The sequence below is a fragment of the Macaca mulatta genome, chromosome 1 (genome assembly GCF_049350105.2).
Source record: "Macaca mulatta isolate MMU2019108-1 chromosome 1, T2T-MMU8v2.0, whole genome shotgun sequence".
Taxonomy (NCBI): domain Eukaryota; kingdom Metazoa; phylum Chordata; class Mammalia; order Primates; family Cercopithecidae; genus Macaca; species Macaca mulatta.
In genome coordinates, this window is record NC_133406.1 from 80,748,686 (window position 1) to 80,770,055 (window position 21,370).

The 21,370-nt window shown below is 37.6% G+C and overlaps 1 protein-coding gene and 1 long non-coding RNA gene across 47 annotated transcripts in view; both read left to right on the top strand.

Annotated features, from left to right (window-relative positions):
• Window positions 1–21,370, top strand: part of DISP1 (dispatched RND transporter family member 1) — a 205,948-nt gene that overhangs the window by 81,247 nt on the left and 103,331 nt on the right. The gene's annotated exons all lie outside the window — the stretch shown is intronic.
• LOC144329631 (uncharacterized) lies at window positions 34–15,494 on the top strand. Its single transcript, XR_013395182.1, has 2 exons — window positions 34–10,073; window positions 13,895–15,494. It is a non-coding gene; the product is annotated as an uncharacterized LOC144329631 (long non-coding RNA).

A 21,370-nucleotide genomic window follows, 5' to 3' on the forward strand; every position in this document is an offset into this window, starting at 1 on the left:
TTAAATATAAAAGCGTCATGATTTTTTGGTGCTTTGCGGTGTGAATAAGTTTGAAAACTACTTCATAGGGCAACTTGGAAGGAGATATATAGGCTTAAACTGATGTATATAATATAGCATTCAGAGTTCCTCCATGTCAATCATGGGGAGACAAGGGGATGACGGAAAAGACCTTTCAGCGACACCTTTCCAAGTCAGATAATGGAGCTCATACACAAATTCCTTTTATACTTCTACATTTTTCTGATGCTGATGGCAAAGAGAGGTAGGCTATAGAAAATCTGAACAGTGAGTGTTGAGAGAATGGTAGAGACAGCAAGAGAAGCAACGCTTTGAGGTTTATTAGGCAATAATACCAATGATAGGGGTAGCTACCACACCTGTTAGTTTGCACTTGTTTCATATGCTGTCAGGTTCAGACATTCATGTAGTTATGAAATGTTTATTGAGCATCTATTATGTGCTTAAAAATCACACTGCAAAAGCCAGCCAAACTTATTTTCAGATAAAGCTCCACTGACTCTGTGAAGATAAAGTTTAGATCTCCCTGGTAATAATACCTACATTTCTTCCTTAAGGAAGATTAACTTGGTATAGAAGAAGACAACTGAGCACAAATGTAGCTGGCTAGGTGCCAGCTCTTTGAAATTCCTTAACTTGCATAGACTAACCCTGTCAATTCTGAAGGTATAGGAAGCCAGATTGTACTTTGATGTCAGAACTGTTTTGAGAGACCATTTATGTTGTATTTCCTTTGAAGAAGAGTGATTCAAGGCAATCTTTGCTTACATAGGGCCAATGATTTGACCTAGAAAGCCTAGACACAAAAATCCTTTGCCAGAAAAGAGTTGAAAGTAGCTATAAGTGATCTGAAACATCATATTTACTTAAGAGTTTTGAGAGATCATTTGGAATTAATCTGGTTTACCTAGAGGCAGAGAATTAGTTGCTCAAAATGATTCCTTATAGGAATTTCTAGTTTGATGTATTGCATCTCTCAGAATTTTTTGGGCACTGGTATGTTTAACTGCAGTCATTTCTGGGTTTGTTTATAGATAAATGCACAACTTTACATAAACACAGAGTATGTGATTGAGACATTTTTTTTAACCAGCTAAAAAAGATTTTGAGTGGGAGAAAAATAATCACAGAAGCTGAAGGTTCAGTTTCAGAGATACCAAGTTATCAGGTTTCTTTCTCAATGTCAGATTAATGGGAAATTGGAAACTGCAAGCTGGCGTATGTTACCCTCTTACACTTTAAAATGTTGCTTGTTAAGGCAGGCACATTTTTAAAATACTTGTTTGAATACCTGAAGTACAAGCCCTTATTTTCCTGCCTGTTTGTCATCCTTCTGATTGGCTGTTCTGATTGTAGCCGGAATATCTGGGCATTTTTCAGGCAGTTGAGATTAAAGAAACTTGTCAGTATTTTCTTCTTCATTACTCTTAAATTCATAGTTCAAAATATTTGTTAGTTTTAAGCATAATAGTTTCCTGAATTAGGTAATTTATAAATGTCACATTGTTTTTGTTTTTAATATTTTTATGTTCAAAATGTTGATGTCTTTGAGAATGGAAATAGATCTTTTGTCCTAATTTGACCAATTGGAACAGGGTGTAGAGGTCACAGTAGCAGAGAAGTGGCACTGCTGAACCATTATAATTCCATTATTTCAGTCACTGATATTAAATCTGGGTTCAGGTTGGGACCCTTTGGGTTCTTGGCTTCAAATCCCTGAAATGTTGACTGTAGAAGTTTCAGTTCACAATTTTGGGTGGATTTTAAAAATTGATCTGCCTGACTGTTTAGGAGCAGGTTGCATTTCATACTAGTTGTTTCATTTAAGAACATTTCTAGGAGATGGTTTAGCTTTATAAAATTACCTGAAATATCACAATACAGTCCTACTTGAGTTTCCTGGGTTCACTGGTAAGTGATCAGTGTGTAATGGAAAGAAAGACTCACTAGTAATTTTTAAATTTAGATGTACCAGCCAATCATAATGAGTATCACATATGAAATATAGGCTGGCTACTTACTGCATGCATGTGAATGAGACAGAGCAAATCTCTACATACATTATTATATTGAACAAACCATCTTTTAAAAAGGTAAAAATTTAAAGCTATTACATAAACTGAAGAAACTAATCTTAAGGAAAATATTTTTTTTTAAGTAAAATTTTCTTTGGTATTTTTATTGGGTGAAAAGGGTAAAAAGTTTTACTTTAAGTAAATTTTTTTCTGGAGCAAGGGAATGCTGAGGGTGGGGTAGTATAAAAATTGTGAAATTAGAATGCCCAAAGTAATGGGAGAGGCTGTATTAAATTTTGAGTTATGTAGTGTGTTTATCAGAATGTATTCTGTTGCACATTGAAGATAAAAGGCAAACCAGAAAGTATTTAGAAAATTCGTATTTTCTCCCACATACTGAGAGAGTAACTACATCTTCTTAAATATCAACAATATTACCTTTTATAGAAAAATTAAAATGCAAGATTTCTTTTTGTTATTTTAGTGACAACTTTATCTTGAGTGACTGGTTATGTTATTTGTGTGTCTGTGTGTGCGTGCCTGTGTGTGTGTGTGTGTGTGTGTGTGTGTGTATTTGAATGTCTCCGAAGAGATTTCTTAGTTTAGTTAGTTGCTTACTTTTTTCTCTCCCTTCAAAAACTTTTTTAAATGGACAAATAATAATTGTACATATCCATGGATATGTACAATACATAGTGATGTTTCTATACATCTGGTGTACAGTGATCAATCCGAGTACTTGGAATATCCATCACCTCAAACATTTATCATTTTTTTTGTGTTGGGAATGTTACTTTGAAACATTTAAGATAAATGTTTTTTTCCCTTAAGATTCCAACTCTTTAAAAATATACTTTATAATTTGGGTGGAGTATATTTTATATTTTTTATTACAATATATGGCATATTTTCGGAAAAGGTATTGGGATTCTTTTGAGGTCAAGAAGTTTTATGTTAAGAACAGAAGAAAAACCCCTCAAAATCTAAGCAGGCTAGCATTAAATAAATTGATGTTTAATCCTTTGAAAGCCAGGGTTTTGTTTGGTATCTAGTTACCTTGTGTACCTTGTCTGCTGAACTGATTGATGATAGGTGATTCTGTTTTCCTCCAGTAAGTGCTTTTGCTCAATTCCTTAAGACTCCTATTTAAAGGGAACTCTTTCAAGAGATTTTCTGATTAAAGGTGAGAGAATGCAAACAGTAGCACTTGGGATAATATCTTTTGGCTTCTGTGATACAGTTTTTCTTCCAAATGTAAATTTTCATTGGTTTGGTTTATCATTTTCCCCATGCAACTATTTTTTTTTTCACAGAGCCACGTTTTATTATAACTACATGAACTATATATGCCTTGGGCAAAGACTACACAAAACGTAGAAACAGGAAATGCCTGTTAGGTTAAGAGACATGAGATAATGGGCAAAAATATCTTCTAAAAATTACTTAATGTTGTCAGCATTATTGTAGTAATATATAACATAAAATGAAGACAATTTCTGATTTCATTATCTTGAAAACTTCTTTTAAACTTGTATTTTCCATTTTGTTGTTTCAGAGCAGAAACCTTAAGGTAGTAGTGAAGTTTCGTATTTTTATTCTATGAATTTAAATGATTTTGAAATCAGTCATAGCTTAGAGCTGTGCCTTTCAAGCTGTATTGTTGGCACATGTTTCTAAATATTAAATACCAACTGGAAAGTAGAAGTAAATTGATGTAACTAAAAAAGATTTACTGGCCGGGCGCAGTGGCTCACGCCTGTAATCCCAGCACTTTGGGAGGCCAAGGCAGGCAGATCACAGGGTCAGGAGATCGAGACCACGGTGAAACCCCGTCTCTACTAAAAATACAAAAAATTAGCCAGGCGTGGTGGCGGGCACCTGTAGTCCCAGCTACTCGGGAGGCTGAGGCAGGAGAATGGCATGATCCCGGGAGGTGGAGCTTGCAGTGAGCCGAGATCACGCCACTGCACCCCAGCCAGGGCAACAGAGCGAGACTCCTCTCAAAAAAAAAAAATAAAAGATTACTTTAGCATATGGAAGGTTATCATCTCTAAACTGTTAATATTTACAAGTGATTTTTTAAAGTGATAAGCTTCCTTGAAATGCTTGTCATTATTAAGTAGGCTCATTTATTCAACATGTATAATTGCTTTCTATATGACCAGCTTTCCATATGTTAAGAACTGGATATATAATCATTAGTGAGCAAAACATTGATAGGTTCTTCTATTGGAGTTTATGCATTAGTTCATTTGGTAGATAATTGTTGAACACCAACTATGTGCCAGACACTGTTGTATAATTTAGGGTTATGCTTTGTGGAGGGAGAAATAAGTAATAAATACAGTAAGTACTTAGGTAAATGATTAAGATCATTTCAGATAGGGATCAGTACTTCAAAGGCAGTAATACAGGGAGAACTAATGAAGTACTTGAGCTGATCTACTTTACAGACTAGTAGAGGAGATAATTTTAGTATAATTAATCATATAGATAAATATGATAAATGCTGTAAAGGAAAAGCAATGAGTGTTTATGAGAGCTGATAAGTAAGGGAGATGAGGAATAGTTCCTTTTGGGGGAATCAGGGAAGACTTCCTGGAGGAAGTAACTTTTGAGTTTAAATCTGAGCTACAACTAGGTGTTAGTTTTCTAGGGCTGCCATAACAAGTATGACAAACTGGGTGGTTTAAACAACAGCAATTTATTGTTTCTCAGTTCTGGAGGCTAGAAGTCCAAGATCAATGTGTAGGCGGGGTTGCTGGTTCCTTCTGAGGGCTATGAGGGAGAATCTGTTCCATGCCTCTCTCTTATTTTGTGGTGATTTGTTGGACATCTTTGGTGTTACTTGGTTTGTAGACACATTAGCCTGATCTCTGCCTTCACATTCACATTGTGTTCCCCCCTTGTGCTTGTCTGTGTCCAGATTTCCTCTTTTTATGAGGACATCAGTCATACTGCAGTAGGGACCCGCCCTACTCCAGTATGAACTCATTTTAACAAATTATCTCTACAACAGCTTTTATTTCCAAATAAGGTCACGTTCTGAGGTACTGAGGGTTAAAGTTCAATATATGAATTTGAGGTGGACGTAATCCAACCCATAATACCAGGAGTTAGCTAGGTGAAGAGAAGAGGGGGATGACTTCCGGAAGAGAGAACAGCGTGTGTGAAGGTATTGTGTTGGAAAAGCATGGCTCATTTAAGAAACGAAGTGTAGCTGAAGCATAGAAACTGAGAGGAAGAGTGAAGTGACACAATTCCAGAGACATTTTAAAGGTAGAATAGATAGATGGGGCCTAATGACCAGCTGAACATGGTGTGAAGGAAAGAATAATCAAAGATAATTTCCTACCTATAGCTGTGATGAAAGTATTTTCACCATTTTCGGGTAGAAAGACAAATTTCTGCCTGAAATCAAGGGAAAGGTTGAAGCTGGAAATAAGGATTTGGAAGTAAACTATGTTATTGGTCAAAAGTTAGCTAAAATTACTCAGGAAGAATGCCTTTAGATGAGGGCTGGGACCTAGAACCTTAAAAAACATCCATATTTAAAGAGGGCACCAGAACAAAAAGCCAACAAAAAAAAAAATCAAAAAAGCAGGAAAAGCAATATGCAGTAAGAAAAACTAGATGGATTACTGCTTGGGAAACCAAGTTAGAAGAGAGTTTTGAGAAGGAGGGACTGGTAGATGGCATCAAATGCTACATGAAGGTAAAGTAGGATAAGACCTGGAGAGAGATCTGATTTCATTTGCCAGTTTGAGGTCCTTAGTGAGTACAACAGGTTATAGAATGGTGAAAGTGGAAGCCAGGATTTGTGTGTGTGTGTGTGTGTGTGTGTGTGTGTGTGTGTGTATTGAGGAGTAAAAGGCCAATGAGGAAGCAGAAAGAGTAAATATGAACGACTATCTTAAGAACTGGCAATGAAGGGAAGGTGATACAGGGAAGCACATACAAATTTTAGAAGATGGTACAGAGTTTAGGAAAAACATGTATGACTGAAAGCCAAGAGCAAGAAAATTAATGGGGGTGGGGAGAGGAGAGGAGGGAGTGATACCTTAGGTAAAGATACCCAAGAGAAGTGTTCCCATTCAAGATTTGCTTCCTGGCATTTCTCAGGAATTTTATGTTTTTCTAGATTCCCAAATGCTGAGAAATTTGGTGGGAAAAGCAGGAAAACAGGCAGGGTATTATAATTTTCCTTCAAGTTTAGCAGTCAAGGCAGAGGTTACTGATTAAATTCATTGACACCAAGTCTGCAGCAACAGCAGGAAACATGACACAGAGAGTCAAAGGTTAAGATGGCTATTTCTGGGAAGCTGGAGAGGAACACAGGATGGAAAGCTTTACGTCTTATTGTGGCTTTGCCATGTACTAGTGTGTATTCCTCACCCTGACTACTGCTAATGGTGAATCATTCTTGCAAATAACAAGTATTAATAAGCTTATTCACATAGTATATTTTGTATATGATTCCAGTGAGTTGTATCCCAAGAAATAATAAGTTTTGACAGCAAAATCTTAAATTGGTCATTTGGACATGTGATTTTTTGTAGTGCTATTAACATTGCTAGGAGATCTGAATGTTACATTACTTGAATACTATACCTAAAAATGTTTGCTGAGGGCTCCCAGTGTTTGGTATCTGCTACAGGCTACAATTATTTGTAAATACTTTTGACAGAATAAATGCAAGAGGTGATCACAGTGTGGCTGTGGAACACTCTGATGTGAAATCAGAACATCTGTAATCTGGATTAGCAAAGCAGTATTCATTTTCATGACAAAACCAAAATCAGGGCAAGCATACAAAATATTTTCATTGTTAAAAAAGAAAATGAGCTTAAATGAAGCAAAATGGGTTTGAATGTCCAGCTTGGTGATCACACCAACATCTATGCAACATGAAAGAAAGTTTTCTATATCTGGAATGTTTGTCATGAAACCAAAGTCAAGTCTCAAATAAGGCAATTAATGTTTTATGTGTTTTTAATTTTTATTAAAAATTGGTGGCTTTTAAATATCAAATATTTGTTATATCATCTGTAAATTTTTAAATAATTTCTATTTGACATGTGTTAATGTTGACTTTACTTGATGTTTTCTGTTATTAGATGTCTATATCAGGTAGAGATCATTTTTATGTTATGAAAATATCGATCTTATCACAATACCACAATATATTGGTTGATAATTATAAACCATGCCTTTATTATTAAATCTTTTGTGTTACAGAAAACTACTAAAACTTTAGTGGTTTTCTACTAAATGGATAATAACCCTATCACGGAAAAATTATTCACTGTATAGAATAATTACTGTCACTCATTATTGTCACAGGATCCTTGGGGTGTTACTTGCCAGCTGGAAACCTCTGTAGCTGGCGGAGCCTTCTTCCTGAGCATTGCTTGTGCCTGCTGGCCTCATTCCGCCCACTCGACCTGGCAGGCTGTGCTTGGCTCATGCTACCGGCCCAGATCCCACACCTGCCAAAGGCAAGCCAGGCCGGAGCGGTGAGGGCTGTGTGGGCGAGTGAGCGTGAGGTCTGGCCACTGTGCACAGCTAGGCACATCAGCTGCTATGGCAGGGCGGGCAGCTCCAGGCGCCAGCACTGACTCCATGGAAGGCTGCGGCTGGACCAGATGTACTGCATCCAGCTTCCACTGCAGGCATTCATGTCTGGAAGCTTGGAGACGCCAGGAACTGCAGAGCCCGAAAGAGAGTGTCACAACCTTGGCTCCGGGAGCCCCTAGGTGTGGGCTCCCTTCTCTCCTTGTGGCCCACAATGTGGCTAATGGAGGGGGGGCATGTTTCAGCCCTGTTTGTGTTACAGCTTTTTCAGTCCTGCCATTCGGCGGGTCCTGAGTTCTTGTCTGGTATCCAGGAATAATGAGGTACATGGATAACTGGAAGGTGAGCAAGGTGGAGAGGAGCTTCATTGAGTGGCAGAACAGTTCTCAGGAGACCCGAAGTGGGTAGCGCCCTCCCGCAGGCAGGTCATCCTGAGGGAGGTGAAGTGAGTAGTTCCTTCTCCCAGCTGGTAGTCCTCCTGTCTGTGTGAGTCTGACACACTGGGTGGGTGGTTATGGGTCTCATAAGGCAGGAAGTGTGTGCTGGTTGACCCATGGGTGGGCCCAGAAAAAGCTCCCTAAGTTCTCACTCCCAGTGCAGACTTCACCTAGAACTGACAGCCCGGCCCCCAGGCTTCAGGCCGTCCCTGGCTTGAAGGTGGGGCTTCACCACGGACCTATCCCTTTCCACCTAGGAGCCAGTCTGCCTCCTGACACCATAAGTCACTTCAGTCTATCATGCCCAGGCTGTTCCTGCAGAGGGGCACCTGTAGGCCAATGGCTGAGCCACCGTCAGTGCCCCCTCGGGCTCCCTCCTATCCCCGTAGGCACCCAAAATCCAGAGGGGACTGAGACAGCAGGGGGCTGGAGTGTCAGCACTGCCTCAAGTATGCACACACCCGGCCAGGTTGCGACAGCGCCTGGACTTGGCTTCAACTTTGCTCCAAAATCAGAGCGGGTGCTGGGAGCAGCGAGAGGCCAGGCAGCGGGAGCAGCCTCTTCCAGGCCGGTGGGGACAGGGGGCTTCCCGGGCTCCCAATAGTGCAGAGATGCCTGGGTCTGCAGCCATGGCTGGGTAGCTGTCGCTGCGCCTGGGAGCATGGGGCTCCTGCCTTGCAATTCGGAAATGGGTGGGGCTCCCACCTGTTCCCGGCTCCTGCTGGCTCCCTGGAACAGGCACCCCGAGCCCGGCTGTGCCTCCCCTGCTACAGCTGGCGACACTGCAGCGGCTGCCCCAGACGGGCTGCAGCTGCCATCATTATTATTTAAGAACACATAAATAAATCTTTGAAAAATACAGAATAAGTTATGAGGTTGAGAATTCTTGTAGATTCCAATTTATTTCCTAAAGATTTAGAAACACCACCTTTGAGACTGATTTGACCCAAAGGCTGGGATTAAAGACCCACAGGTAGAAAAATAAGCATCTGAGTAGGGACACCCTTTCTTTTTTCCTTTTTCTGAGGGAAGGATTTCAGGATAGGTAGAAATACAGATGAATTTGAAAATCTGGAGAATAGTTTCAGTTTTCTTTCCAAAGAAGGAGTACACTCACACTCCTTAATTGTGATGGACAAAGGGCGGGGTTGGGATACCAGAGGTAGGTTGTTAGGGTTTGGAACAGCTGACCGGGGATGAACCTAAGGAGATACTGTCCAGTTGAAGGCTCAGCTGAAGTGTATCAGGGAAATTCTGAAAGGCTCATTAGGAACCTTTTATAGACCTTGGTGCTTTTTTGCCACTGTACTCCTTCCAAGTAGTTAATCGAATACCAGTCAACTTAGAAAATAAATTCAACACATTTTACTGTTAATTTGGTTTATTTATTAAGAATAACTGATTTTTAAAAAATAATGAAATACAAATTTCTGCCATTTATCTCATCATTTTTTGCAATCTCTGATTTTCTTTTTCTTTGTGAGAGAATGCTGGGAATACATCAGTAGTTGCCCAGTTCTGACTTTTTATAACAAACACAAGAATTAATGTACATTTTATCTCTTTAAAAGAACATGATTGATAAACAGATCAATGGAACAGAATAGAGTCCTGAAAGACCCACACATATATGGCCAATTCATTTTTCAGCAAAGGTGCCAAGGTAATTCAATGAAGAAGGATCAGTCTTTTCCACATATGATGGGTTAACTGCATCTCTTGCAGATGGAGAAGGAAAACTTGATCTGTATCCCACAGCAAATTTTCTAAAAGTAGATTATAGGCCTAAATGCTATAAACCTAAGGCTATGAAACTTTTAGAAGAAAACATAGGGAATCTTTGTGACCTTAGGAAAGGCAAAGATTTCTCAAGATTTTTTTTAAAAAACCTATTCATAAGATTTTTTAAAGTTTTGATAAATTGGACTTTATCATAATTACAAATTTCTGCTTTTCAAAATATACCATTTAAAAAATGAAAAAGCGAGGCAACCAGGTGCAGTGGCTCATGCCTGTAATCCCAGCAGTTTGGGAGGTCGAGGTGGGAGGATAGCTTTACCTCCAGGAATTTGAGACCAGCCTGGGCAACATACGGAGAGGAGACTCTGTCTCTACAAATGAAAAAAATTAGCTGAGCATGGTGGTGCATGCCTGTGGTTCCAGCTATTGGTAGGCTGAAGTGGGGGGATTTCTTGAGCCTGGGAAGTCAAGGCTGCAGTGAGCCATGATGCTGTCACTGCACTCCAGCCTGGGCGACAGAGCACACTCCTGTCTCAAAAAAAAAAAAAAAGAGGCCGGGCGCGGTGGCTCATGCCTGTAATCCCAGCACTTTGGGAGTCCAAGGCGGGTAGATCACCTGAGGTCAGGAGTTTGAGACCAGCACGACCAAGATGTTGAAGCCCCGTCTCTACTAAAAATACAAAAATTAGCTAGGTGTGGTGGCGGGCGCCTGTAATCCCAGCTACTCCAGAGGCTGAGGCAGGAGAATTGCTTGAACCTAGGAGGTGGAGGTTGCGAGCTGAGACAGCGCCATTGCACTTCAGCCTGGGTGACAGAGTGAGACTCTGTCTCAAAAAAAAGGAAAGAAAAGTAAAAGGAAAAAGCAAGGTACAAAGTAGGAGAAAATATTTGTAATACAATATGTGACAAAGGGCTTGTATCTAGGATGTTGAAAGAACTCTTACATGACAAACAACTTTTAAAAGGTGAGCAAAGACTTGAAAAGACACACAAAGAAGATGTACAGATGGCCAATAAGCACATGAAAAGATGAGCATCATCATTAGTCATCAGGGAAATTATTTAAAACCCACAATGAGATACCATTTATAACTGCCAGAATGGCTAAAATGAAAAAGACCAAAGATTTCAAGTATCAGAGAGAATGAAGAACAAGTGTAAAATGGCATAACCACTTGGAAAGTTTTGGAGTTTCTTAGCGTGCATGTACCTTATGACCCAGTAATTCCCTACATACATGAAAACATGTGCCCACAAAAAGACTTACTTATGAGTGTCCATGTCAATCTTATTTGTAATAGCCCCAAACTGAAAACAATCTAAGTATCCATGAATAGGGAAGTGGACAAACAAAATTTGATATAATCATTCAGTGGCATACTCCTCAGCAATGAAAAGACAGTGTGGATGAATCTTATAGATATCTGTTGAATAAAAGACTAGGCACAAAAGAGTATATATTATATGTATTATGTAGTTCCATTTAGGAAGTTCTAGAGCAGGCAAAACTATGATGATAGAAATTAGATCAGAGGTTGTCTGGGATGGGATATAGTGGGGAGATTACTACAAAGGGGTACAAGAGAACTTTTGGTGGTGATGGAAATATTTTATAACTTCATTGAGGTTGTGGCTTCATGGATGCATCTATTCATTGTCAAAACTCATTGCACTATGTATTTAAAATTTGTACATTTTATTGTATATAAATTATACCTCAAAGTTGTTTAGAAATAAAAACGTGAAACTTTAAAAAATAATGAAAAATATTGTTAGCATAGAGTTTTGTATCCTCTTTAAAAGCCTTTGTCAGCTAAATTTATGGGGATTTGTACTGTATTTCTAGGATACTTTATTAAGCTTTCTAGGTGGCAATTCAATGAACCTGTCATTAATAATTTCATTTTGCACCTAATGGTTGTGGTTAAATCTAGAAATAATGAGCTAAGCCTTATTCCCTCAGGGAAACACTTCTTAACATCTATCACTTTCACTTTCACTTGAATGTTTTTATTTTAAAAATACATACCAGTTTTATTATATTTACTTTTCTGTATGTACAGAGGCTAAAGTACTTGGTGTTTTAAACATACCTGTAATGTAAAAACATGTACATGTCCATTTCAGATTTATTTTCAAAAAGATATTCCCCATCGAATCTGAATCATAGAAATATTTAAGTCTTAAATCTTCCCAGTAAGTAGTACATTTTTACTGTAATTTTTTCCCCTGCTTTGTATCTTGATATCCTCCCGATGAACTGGTGACATCTGATATTCACTAGTCATGTTCGTTGAGGAAAAATGTTCGTTGAGGAAAAACATACACTTTCTTATTAAATCTACTTATCTGTAAAGTTTTGGTCAGGGATTTTAGCTTTTAGTATGTGGATTCTGTCTTACAGTATGTGGAAGAAATTTAACTGCAGGGATATAAACATTGTTTTGGGTGGAAAAAGCCTGCACTAGCAGATGTAGTATAAAAGTTGAAGCCAGTATCAAAATGTCTTTTTCAGAAGTGGTAAATAGATTTTTTTTTTTAAACACTGAGATCAGAGAGCCAATTGTTGGGGAGGGAACACAGTGACTGAAGTATCAACTTTGTTTTTGTGTGGCATAGAGTGTTCTTAAAGAGTAAAAGTGATTTTGTTGAAAAACAAATGGAAAATTCTTAATTTGTAACTCTTGAAACTTCCTGCCAAAAATTTTTTGAAGTGTTCCTTCATTTGTTCACATTCAGGAATATATTAATACACTTATCCCTGAAACCATTTTACATATTGAGTACCTATGTGCCATGTACCATTGGTTTTTTTTTTTTTGAATTTCAACTTTTATTATAGATTAAAGTGTACACATTCAGATTTGTTACTTGGGTAAACTGAGGCTTGGGGAATTTAATAATAACAGAATTTTTTTGAATTAAAAGATGCCTAATGGTTTAAAACATTTTCAAATGTGTCACTCACATGACCCACACGACAGTTTACTGCACTTGGCAGGAAGATACTGTTTTCAGTGTTTAATAGATAAAGTATGAGGCTGCTTTCAGGGTTTGGTTATATTACTTATTTTCATTGCCTTATGTCTACTGTATATCTCAGCTAAACTTCATGACTAGTTTAAATTATCTCTCTAGTTGATATACTTGGGCCCTGATCTGGTTTACTTGTGCACACACCTAACATGAAGTTATTTTAACCTTGTGACATTTAATCTTTAATGTTTCTGGAGAAAATAATTAAATACCTTTTTACAAAATAAATTATGAATACCTTTTAAGCAGCTTCTATTTGAAATAACACTTTATATAAATATAGGAATATATAACATTCTTATGTAAGAATACTTTGTATGGATATAGTCCTTTATCTTTTTGATTCCTACAGCAAGGCCATGAGAAAACCAAGGCTCACAGAAATTATGTTTAATACAGTCTTTCCATGTCATTGTGCTGCCTCCCCCAAATTTCAGCCTGTTTGAATTTGGGGGAGGGGTTGTGAGGGGAGCAAGAAAATAGTCTCAGGTTCTAACATAGAATATTTAAAACATTTTTAAAAGTTGCTTGTTTTCAGTATCTGCCAGAGAAATAATCAGAACATGTCTTCTTAGTTGATGAATTATCATGGGTGATTTTCAAGTTGGTGAAATGGTTAAGAGTAATTAAATAAATGGTTGAGAGTATTTGGGGCATTAAATGCTAACTTTTATGTGCATCAGGAGTCAAAATAAAATCTCCATCTTAATTATGTCCTCACTGCAAAGGGTGAGGGTCTTGTTTGATATTGTCTGGCTTACAGGATTGAGATTGTTTAACCTAGAGCAAGAGGAAATTTTTTTTTTTAAGAGATGAGATCTTGTGCTGTTGTCTAGACTGTAGTGCAGTGGCATGATTATAGTTCACTACAGCCTCAAATTCCTGGACTCAAGGGATCCTCCTGCCTCAGTCCCCTGAATACTTGGGATTACAGGCGTGAGCTACCACACCTACCTCAGCAAGAGCAAATTTTTCTTTTTTTTTTTTTTTTTTGTTTGACAGGGTCTCACTCTTGCCCAGGCTGGCCTTGAACTCCTGGGCTCAAGCCATCTATCTGCCTTGACCTCCCAGAGTGTTGGGATTACAGGTATGAGCCACCATGCCTGGCCAGCAAGAGGAAGTTTAATGTTAAGTACTATGTAGAGCTGATTGTTCCCTTAATGAAAAATTTCTAAAAAATCATGATTTTGTTTTTAGCAACCCCAAAATGCTTCTGACTTCAAGAGTTCAAATAATTTTACTGTAAAATTTAATAAAAGGCATAAGATATGCTGTGTAATTATGTAAACTGGTAAGATTAAAACAAGTAAAATACACGTAGTTTAGTTCTTAAAATCATCATATACATTTTCTTATTAACATTAATCAGTAGAATTGAGATTGAATATAGTATAGCAGTTATGAATTTAGGCTCTAGATTCAGACTGTCTAGGTTTGAATGTAAATTCTATCACTTTCTCATTGTATAACTAGGGACAACATTTTTAAGCCTTAGTTTTCTGATTGATAAAATGAGGATAATCTTAGTGCTTGCCTCTTTTGCTAAGAATGAGGATTAAAATGATATATGTGAAACCATTTATGTCATACATACCCATTCACATGATACAGTTAATTTGGATTGTCTATGTCAGTAGATGAGATACATAAAAAAGAAAATCCAGTTGATGAGTAGTTTTGACATTATTGCATACTTAATTTGTGGATTTTCAGTGCTTCTGTTTTCTTTTTTCTGTTGGAGATCCTACTGAGTAATGAATTAATTATGATATGGAAAAGTAATGATCCTCAACACATTTGTAAACTATATACTTGGATAATCAGAAAAACTGAAACTTAACTGTACTTATGCTTTAAATTAAAATAGCAACAACCAAAATACCCAGAACATACTTTTAAGGCAGGATAATAACTCATCTGACAAATTAGAGATAGGAGATCAAGATGAAGGTGGTGAAGTCAATGATGTTTTTAGTTGATTGCAGTATGATCTCCATCAAGTTAACTATTATTTTTACTAATATATGAACAGAGTGATGAGTGGGAGCTAAAGTTAGGTACTTTGTGGGGAAATCTATGCACTATTTCTAAGGAGCTGTAGGACTGAGAAAGGTATTTTACTTGTTTTGTGTTGTTTTTAAAATGAGAAAAAAGCATATTTGTATGCTGTTGGGAATGATCCAACAGAGAGGGAAAATGAGAAAGATGAGAAGTATTTGATGGTCTTGTTGAGTAGATGAGAGGAATTGGAATATAGTACACAAATAGATTATTTTTAGAAGTGAGGACAGATTATCTCTAGAAACATGCAGGATTGCAGAAAACTAACCCACAAACAGATACTGGTGGGTGAATAGCTCTGGTGGTGATAAATTGTGGAAGTTCTCTTCTGATTGCTTGTATATTCTTACTGTATTCTTAGTAAAGTAGGTCATGAGCCAAGCTTGAGGATGAAGGATTCGTGAGAGATTTGAGGAGCCAGGAAAGCATATGAAATAGATATCTGAAAGAAAAGGAGAAAGTATTAACAGTGACTAGAGACAAAAAATAGGTTTTCTACCAAGAATGAAAATGAAGATTGAAAATTAACTTCTAATAGATGACAAAGGCAATGGAATAATACCTTTAAAGTACTAAGGGAAATAATTTAAGGGTAAGAGTGAAAAACAAAGATATTTGGGGACCTGCAGAGGCTGAGGATGTAATACTTATAGATTTTTGTTCGTTTGTTTTTGTTTTTGAGATGGAGTCTCACTCACTCTGTCACCTGGACTGGAGTGCAGTAGCACAATCTCTGCTCAGTACAACCTCTACCTCCCAGGTTCAAGTGGTTCTCTTGCCTCAGCCTCCTGAGTAGCTGGGATTACAGGCATCACCACCACACCTGGCTAATTTTTGTATTTTCAGTAGAGACGGAGTTTCACCATATTGGCCAGGCTGGTCTGGAACTCCTGACCTCCAGTGATCCACCTGCCTTGGCCTCCCAAAGTGCTGGGATTATGGGTGTGAGCCACTGGCCAATACTCATAGATTTTTGTCGGAAATGCTACAGAAGCATATACTTCACTAAAAGGAAATTGAACCCAGATGGAAAGTGTGAGATATGAGAATCAAAATGAGCAAAGAAATGGGTATTTTGGTATGTCTAAATACATATTATAAAAAGTAAATACTAAATTTATATATGTAAATATATTTACTAGGATATTGGATAACTTGGGATATCTGTTTTAATATAAACAAATTGCTTATTTTTTCTTTCCCTTTGTGATGAGAGGGAAAACAAAGTTCTGCCGACTGTTTTTAAAGAGCTCAGATTTTTTAAGCTGGCTTTGTGATCACTGTTTAAGAACTTTAGATGTAGTGTGACCTTAATCTACACTATGTAAAATTAGATGGTATCATAGATATTTGACATTGCCTTCCAAGTACACTAAAGATTACTAGTCTAAATTCTTTATGAATCAGATACCTAAGCCATTCCTAGGTTCTGAGGTGTCTACTCAGAGGTTAGGGAAGAGAACTACTTCTGTGCATTAGAAGACTTATGTTTGGGTCTTTCCTCAGAAGGAGGCAGTAGAGTGCATAAACATCAAATTTGTGCTTAAATACATTTTATTTTTATTTTAATCTGCTTCAGTGTTTGTGGCAGCCTTACTTAGATCAAATAAAACCTAGCATATGAGCTGTGTACTCCTGCCATTCAAATTCCTTTTATGGAAAAGAAAAATAGTCTTCTTATTCATTTCCCTAATCGGGAAGGATGAAGCTAATAGTTATTGGACAAAAGCTGAAAAAATATTCTCATGTCCACGTAAAGGTTTAGACATCTTTTAAAACCAGTACCTGCCAATGTGAGGTTTTTAATGTATTTTACATTTCCAAAATTAAAAAGTAATCTCCAAGATTGTCTGAACTACTTGTTAGATAGAAAATATATTTTTGTGAGCTTCTGAAGCCTCTGCGCTTAAGTAGTCATTCAGTCTTCACTATTACATCGTAAGTCATTACTAAGCCTTTTGTTCTGAGCCATACTGAAGATGTTATTTATATAGAAACATACTTACAGATGTTTTCAGTATCATTTAGTACATTAATTAGTATTCATGATGTTAAAAAGAGACTAAAGTTTATTTCTGATAGCTTCTCTCTTAATATGATATGTTATATAAATTTAGAAACGGTAATTTATCTTTAGTTTATTCAGAGACTCTTTTTTTTGTTTGTTTGTCTTGAGATGAAGTCTTGCTCTTTCGCCCAGGCTGGAACATAGTAGTGCAATCTCAGCTCACTGCAACCTCTGCCTGGCAGATTCAAGCAATTCTTCTACCTCAGTCTCCTGAGTAACTGGGACTACAAGCACACACCACCATGCCTGGCTAATTTTTGTATTTTTAGTAGAGACAGGGTTTCACCATATTGGCCAGGCTGGTCTTGAACTCCTGACCTCATGATCTGCCCGCCTCGGTCTCCCAAAGTGCTGGGATTATAGGCGTGAGCCACTGCCCTGGCCTCATATTTTAACTAATAATTTCCAGTCATTTGATTATATTTTTGGAATATTTTTACTTTCAAAAACTGTATTTGTTACCAGAAAGATATAAAAACTACTCATGCTGCAAATATGCATGCTGGTAAATACAAATCAGATCATTTATTTCGGGACTGATTTTATTGACTTTTTAGGTGAGGATTCTATTATTAATAGATCTTAAATAAGAAAGAAGTAACTATCATAAACCGATTTAAGAACAAGTTGGAGCATAAAAACACTAAAAATACATGGATTATGATGTATTAAGTGTTCTCCAGTTAAAATATTATTTTATAAACAGTTAAATAATTTAAGAAATATTTCTTCCCTTAAATGTTAGTTCTACATCAGACTAGTCTCAGATGCATATTAATAATGCTCAGAATGGAAAACATACACCTGTGGTAAAAGAATATGTCATGGTAAATATGTTTACACAGCTGTGTGGTAATGTTAGTTATTACAGAGTACATTTGCAGAATCATGTAATGAGCCTCATTTTCAAACAACCATTAACTTTGGCTTAGAAATGGCTAATTAAAGAATAACTTCATTTTTCAAATGCAGACTGTACAAACAATGTATAGCATCACTGTAGCTGTCTTCTTAACTGAACATATAAATTTGATTGTAAGTATATGTTGGCTAATTTTGAGGAAATTCAAACTTCTTATAAGACTATTTCTTATTTATAATTTATACTTTCATTGCATATAATGCCTACTCTTTTAGTACCGGACTGAGTTTCCATTAAACTTTATTGCACTTACATGGACTCTTCTGTCAAGCTTCAATAAAATTATAAGATTGACTTAATTGGGTCTATCTGAAAGCTTCCTTTATCATTAATAAACTTTATTTATTCCATGGGGTTATTAGTCTTGGACAACTTGTATGACTTCATTCAAACTTGTTCTAGAATATGAATAAATATTATTTAAAAATTAAGCATGAGTAAAAGCAAATTTTAAAATATTGTCATAGGACTTTGAGGATTTACTCAAGAGTGCATAAAATGTTACCGTGAACTATGTATTGCTGTAGTGCTATCTGTAAAAATATGCTGTCTAAAAAGTTTAACAAGCAGTGGGTGGTTTCATCCATTCGTCTCACTTTGGAGCACCTGCTAGGTAAACTCCAGAAACATCAAGAAGGAAGGCTTGTTTCCTGCCCTCAAGTATTTTAGTTTCCTTCTACCGAGCGTCAACGTTTACTAACAGCAGTTACTTTTTTTTAAAACCTACCGCTTGAGAGGAAGATCCTGCAAGTGTATTCAACATATAAATAGTGGCATCTTTATTAGACCCGTAGCTCTTTTTAGAGCTCTCTAAAATGGATATTAAGTTACAAGAAGACCAGGAAAGAAAATATAACAGATTCGTGGCATATTTATTTCCACTCCTGGAAAAAACAGTTTGATGTGCTTTGGGGGTACTTTTTTCTTGTTTGAACAATTTAACTTCTAAGGTGGATACAAAGTTGTCAGAGGTGTTTGAACCAGAGCAACTCCATCCGTTTGAACCAGAGCAACTCCATCTTAAATAGGGACTGGGTAAAATAAGGCTGGGATCTGCTGGGCTGCATTCCCAGGAGGTTGAGGCATTCTTGGTCACAGGATAAGACAGGAGGTCGGCACAAGATACTGGTCATAAAGACCTTGCTGATAAAACAGTTGCAATAAAGAAGCCGGCCAAAACCTGCCAAAACCAAGACGGTGATGAGAGTGACCTCTGGTCGTCCTCACTGTACACTCCCACCAGCGCCATGACAGTTTACAAATGCCATGGCAACATCAGGAAGTTACTCTATATGGTCTAAAAAGGGGATGCATGAATAATCCACCCCTTGTTTCTCATATAATCAAGAAATAACCATAAAAATGAGCAACCAGTAGCCCTCTGGGCTCCTCTGCCTATGAGAGAAGCCATTCTTTTATTCCTTAATAAACTTGGTTTCTTGATAAACTTGCTTTCACTTTGCTTTGTGGATTTGCCTCTTAATTCTTGCTCAGACCCAAGAACCCTCCCTTAGGGTCTGGATCAGTACCCCGTTGAGTAACAAAGTCATGAGGTGTTTGGAGTTGATTTAAGGTTAGTCATGGAAGATTTTGACCTTGGTCTTTTTTCACACCACTTAGCATGGTGACTAACACATAGCAAGTACTTCATAAATATTTATTGAATGAATGAATGAGTAAATAAATAAGGATTGATAAAATAGTGGCCATTGATTTACAGAAAAGGAGAGCCTTCTAGCAGAGGGAGAACTGAGGCAGGATTGTTGTGGAGGCAAGAATTGTGAACCGGTTTGCTATGTTGGTAAAGAGATGAGCTCAGGATAAATGAGGATTCTAATAATCAGAAGGACTTCCATGTTAAACTCAATTCACTTTAGTATGAGAGCCCTGGGTCATGAATGTCTAGTCAAGTAAAATTAGTTTTATTAACTCTACAGGAGTAAAACGGGGAAGAAACTAGAGCAGAGATTCTCCAAGAGTGGTCCCACACCCAGCAGCTTTAGCATTATCTGGGAGCTTGTTAGAAATGCAAATTCTAGGGCCAACCCAGAACTACTAAATGGGAATTTCCCGGTGAGGAGCGAGGAGGAGGGAGACTCAGCAACCTGTGTTTTAGTGGGCCCTTCAAGGGATTCTGATATCCTTAGGCTAACATTTGAGAACCACTGGGCTGGAGGAGGAAAATCAGGTACCAGGTAAAAGCAGTGAGATTAGAGATTATAGAAGAGATCATTACTAAGATTATTTCCAACTGTAAATTGAATGATTTAAAGAGTTGATTATGGCTGGGTGCAGTGGCTCGTGCCTGTAATCCCAGCACTTTGGGAGGCCGAGGTGGGTGGATCACGAGGTCAGGAGTTTGAGACCAGCCTGACCAACATGGTGAAACCCCGTCTCTACTAAATATACAAAAATCAGCCAGGTGTGGTGGCACAAGCCTATAATCCCAGCTACCCAGGAGGCTGAGGCAGGAGAATTGCTTGAACCCTGGAGGCGGAGGTTGCAGTGAGCTGAAATTGTGCCATTGCACTCCAGCCTGGGCAACAGAGCAAGATTCCGTCTCAAAATAAATAAAGAAATACATAGAATAAAATAAAGATTTGATTATTTAGTGTGGCTGTGCAGGGATGATTAATCATTGGATGTACAGAGTTTTTTTTAAAAAAAATAGAGATGTTTGCACTTTGGTGGAGAACCATTAGGCTTTCAGCTTCATGGGTGGAAGAACTCATTTTTACCAGTTACCCAAAAGTAACTGGAAAGTACAATGTCAATTTATTGTGTATAGTAGATAAAAAAAACTGGCTCAAATCAGAACAGTACACTTTCATTTGGTATGTTGATTATCTTAGAAGATAAAGTTATCAATCAAAGAGGTTGTGTGCTGAAGGATCACTTGAACACAAGAGTTTGAAGTTACAATGAGCTATGATCATGCCACTGCACTCTAGCCTGGGTGACAGAATGAGACCCTGTCTGTAAAAAAATTTTTTAAAAAAGGTTGTGTGAGGAACAGATAATTAAATCAGAGGCAGTTGGATCTTTTTTTTTTTGAGATGGAGTCTTGCCCTGTCGCCCAAGCTGGAGTGCAGTGGCGCGATCTCGGCTCACTGCAACCTCTGCCTCCCAAATTCTCCTGCCTCAGCCTCCCGAGTATCTGGGATTACAGATGCCTGCCACCATGCCCAGCTAATTTTTGTATTTTTAGTAGAGATGGGATTTCACCATGTTGGCCAGGCTGGTCTTGAATTCCTGACCTCTTGATCTGCCCACCTTGGCCTCCCAAAGTGCTGGGATTACAGGCGTGAGCCACTGTGCTTGGCCTGGATGTTCTTAAACAATATTTTAATTGAAATCAATAACCTAGTGAATTTATTTTCTTCATAGCATAAATATGTCAGTGTAAAATAAGTAGAAGCCTTTTCCAGATGCAAAGACAATATTTTTCTAATCACTACAGAAGATACCCTGATTAATTTTTAGTTTTTGGCTCTTT